This window comes from Xiphophorus hellerii, chromosome 2 (genome assembly GCF_003331165.1).
Source record: "Xiphophorus hellerii strain 12219 chromosome 2, Xiphophorus_hellerii-4.1, whole genome shotgun sequence".
NCBI classification, from domain to species: Eukaryota; Metazoa; Chordata; class Actinopteri; order Cyprinodontiformes; family Poeciliidae; genus Xiphophorus; species Xiphophorus hellerii.
This window is the reverse complement of record NC_045673.1, coordinates 24,641,995-24,646,159: the sequence shown is the minus strand read 5'-3', so window position 1 is coordinate 24,646,159 and position 4,165 is coordinate 24,641,995.

Genomic DNA, 4,165 nt, shown 5'->3' with positions numbered 1-4,165 from the left:
ATAAAATTAGGATAAAGGAATAGAATTATGAGAATGAAGTAATACAATTATAAGGATAAAGTCATGATAATATGAGAATAAAGTTGTTCTATGCTGCAGAGTATTAAGGCCATACTTAGAAAAAAATGAAACAAAATGACAATAATAAAGTCATACCATTACGAGAATGAAGTCGTGCCAGAATAAATTTGAAATAATACAAGAATAAACTCACACAAGAATGAACTCGTAATGTTGTGACTTTATTCTTGTGATTTATTTTTCATGTTTTCATTTTCTTCGCACGGCGTCACAGTGTGAGACATGGAACTTGCTCAGGTCTTTAATTACTGTAGGAAACGATTAGCATTACGACTCGTAGCATTAAAGTGTCGAAGGGAGGAAGCAGGAGGAAGGTGAATTAGCTGCAGCAACAGATGGTGAAGTGTGACCTCGTGTACACAAAAACAACAAACCAAAGGCGGCTTCTTTGATAACCTGCAAAGGATTTTTGTTCAGGATCATTAAAAAAAAAAAAAAAATCCCAGAGATGTTTTTATTATTATCTTCACATCTGCCCTTCAGTACTTCGTTTGACCTTAAAAGCTCTTTTCTTTTCCTTCCCTGCAGGAATTCGATCCTGGGACGTCAATTTGAAGTGCTGCGACCTTGACCAGCAGCTGCCGCTGTTTATAACTCGCCACTCGGCCCATTTTTCCTCCAAGGTCAGAGGTCAGTTGGATGTGCTCCCTCCCCCCCCCATGTAAGCTGGGGAACTGGTGATGACTTGCTGGAAACCACTTAGTGCTGCTTTTTCTGGTGGATTCAGAAAGCAGCAAGAAATGAAATAAGACAACTTTAATAATGGCATTCAGCAAGAAGCCTAAGTTCTCAGCAAAAGTTGTCCTACCTTTTGAACTTTTCCACATGTTTCCGCGGCAACCAAACATGTCAATGTGTTTTGCGGGGATTTTATGTGAGAAACTACGAGCGCGAAAATTTCGTTTGGTTTTCATGTAGTTTTGGAAGTAAAAATAGAAACAGAAAATGCAAAATGAAAATGAAGTTGAATGTTTTGATTCTTCTGAATATATCAGAAATCTATATCAGAGCGACCGTCTGCGGCTTTAAATCTGTGTCTAAGTATCCAATTTGAAATACGACATCGTTACCTGATCAGAATTCAGACCATGTTTCTGTTCCGCTCCCTCATTAAATAAAAGAGAGCGACTTTAGATTAGAGATGCACCGATCCATTATTAACCTCTGTTTCGGTTCCGATATTCATAAAAATTCTAGATTGGGTATTGAAGGACAGATCTATTCAGTCTAACTCTGAGCAGTGTCATGATTTCTCTTCTTTTTTTTTTTTTTTAACATTATATTTTGAATTCCTAATTTCACTTTCTGAACCACCTGAAAGAAAGTTTGTTGCAGTTTATTTTTAAGACCACGGCAGTCAAACATTGTTTTTGTCAGCTCCATTTTCTCTATTATTTATTTTGCATTGACTGTTGTACTCTTAATTGCACTGACTGAACAAATGAATTGTGTTCTGACATGTTTGACCCAGCTTGAGAAGCTAGTTGCATATTTCACGGTGCTATACCGATGTATTTGCGTTATCAAATACATTTTTAAGTGCCGTTACGTCTGTGTTCAGGGCTGCACATTGGCGCAGTAGGTAGCACTGTTGCCTTGCAGCAAGAAGGTCCTGGGTTTGATTCCCGGCTCGGGGTCTTTCTGCACCGAGTTTGCAAAATGTGGGTCGGTGCATTCCTACCTTAAATGTGTCCCACAAATACATTTGATTGGTTTTGTCTTGACTTTTTGAAATATTCGTGTTGAGAGTTTGGAGCATCATTTTATTGTTATCCTGTTGGTTCCGCTGTGTTGCTGATCGTCCTGCGGAGCTTGTTGTCTCAGTTTTTTCACCTCACATCACTTCTGGGTGAGAAATTTACGCGGCAGGAAATGATCAGCTGGAGCGCTGGCTGTAATTAGACTTTATTATCTTTAAACCTGGAGGAAGCGATAGAGAAAGTGATATAAGAGTGTCATCACCTGGGTTTCTATATTTATTAGCACCATATGAGGTAAATGAAAAGGTGACGGCGCACCTGCCTGGCCAACATAGCCGAGCAGGAATGGTTTTAGTAAACTAGTTCAGCCTGCTAGCTCCGTTCCCATTGACCATGTATTTGCGCAAATAGGAATTACAACAATCAAAATAAATAAAACTCACTTTTCGATCAAAATAGTTTTGCGCTAGGATGAGGTGGCTTGTCGTCTGTATCGACATTAGTGTATTTCGGAAAGAAAGCTGCGATTTTCCACCAGTTTCCAGATGTTACTACTGGTCGAAACGACAAAGAAAACAGGAAGTGGCAGGAGGATGATGGCGCGTCATGTTTTTTAATGACTTATCATAAATGTGATTTTTGATTGTGAATTACGAAATTGTGTTATTTTCCACATTAACGGAATATTGACATAAATTGCTCACATTTGTAATGGAGATGCGGCTACTTTCTTGTAACCCCCCCCCCCCCCTGCGCCCCACAGTTATTAGTTCAAAAAGCCAACAAATATGATGGAAAATGAAAGAAAATGTCACATTTTGATCCATTTTCACCATATTTCATAGTATTTTGACTGTGTTCATGTGTCATATATCAAGTAGACAGCTGAATGAGCGCTGCAGTGTCTCTGGGTGTGTTCTCTGTGTCTACAGGAATACCTCAAGGCTCAGAGAGCACTATGAAAATACTAAAGACGCTGAATCATCTGTCAGATAAGGGGTTCATGGGATCTTTCACACACACACTCGCACCCCATCTCACACCCACATACACACCCCACACACACACACTCAGAGGCGTGACGACAGACTCAGGACTGACTGTAACTGCACTGGAAAGACATTGCTATGCAGAAGCTGCAGTAAATGACACAGCATTTTTTCACACATCTGTTCAGCGGGGTGAATTTTTACAACTTCTCTCCTTCCAAAGGTCTTGAATTTCAGATATCAATAGTTCAGTTCAACCATATGATGATTAATTACCAACCAGCACGAAGGAAGCTTGGCAACTGGGGTTGGTTTTCGATGAACATTAGTGGAAGTCAAAAATTCACAAATTTCCCCAAACATGGTAGACGTTTGTGAGCGATTATCTTACAGTCTTGCACATATGTTTTTCTCTTGTCCAGCCTTGTCAAATTTGGGGAAAATTTGCTTTTACAACATGTCCATTGTACTTTTGTTGCTGCGCTTCCATTGACCATAAAATTGCACATATTGGACTTACGAAAATAAATTTGCTTATTTGAAACACTGCAATAAAATAAAAATAAAAAACCTCGATAATATGTGGTGGTAAACTTTGAAATACACATATCAAAATTTGTGTATTTCTCAAAATTGGAATGGAAACACTTTTTTCGCGTCTCGCTAGTCTTGCCAGTTTGCATATAGCAGGATTGAGCCAATAGGCAACGGCCTTTTTGGACAATGTGCAGTTGGCTACACAAAAGGTCTCACGCATCGCATGATTCATCAAAAGCTGAGTTTGTCATTCGAACATATTGAATCCATTGCTCTTCTGTAAAAATCACTGACTACAGTTTCCCAAACCTCACCATTCTGAGGGCCTTGTTACTCCAACACCTGAGTAAGACGCTGACGTCTCTGATGGCTGATGATGAGTGCTGGTGCCGTGGCTGAAATATTAATCTCATCCGTTGTTGTCATGATTTTCAGGACTTATTGTGTGTACAGACGTTGGGTTCATTCGCACCAGTCCTGTTTAGTCCGCTTTAATCAAACTCTGGTTTGATTGCCTAGAAAGACCGGTTTGTTTGAGGAGGTGGGAATTTGTAATGAAACTTGGTTACGAACCAGCGAACCCTGATCCGCCTAAAAACCTCGGTCTCGGTTCGGTCGACGTGAAGTCTGGTGCGGTTCGAATGCGTATGTGAATGCCTAGCGGACTGGAGACCGCTCCAAAACAGGAAGCATTCTGGGTAAATACAACCTAAACAAAGGCGACAGCCTAACGCTAGCAGGAGAAATCCTACTAAAGATCCCACAAAAGAGAAATCCTACAACCGCTAAAATCTGGCACTTCTCCATCTTTGTTCACATTTTGTGAAGGAGGACGCTGCGCTCAGTGTCTTCTTAAGA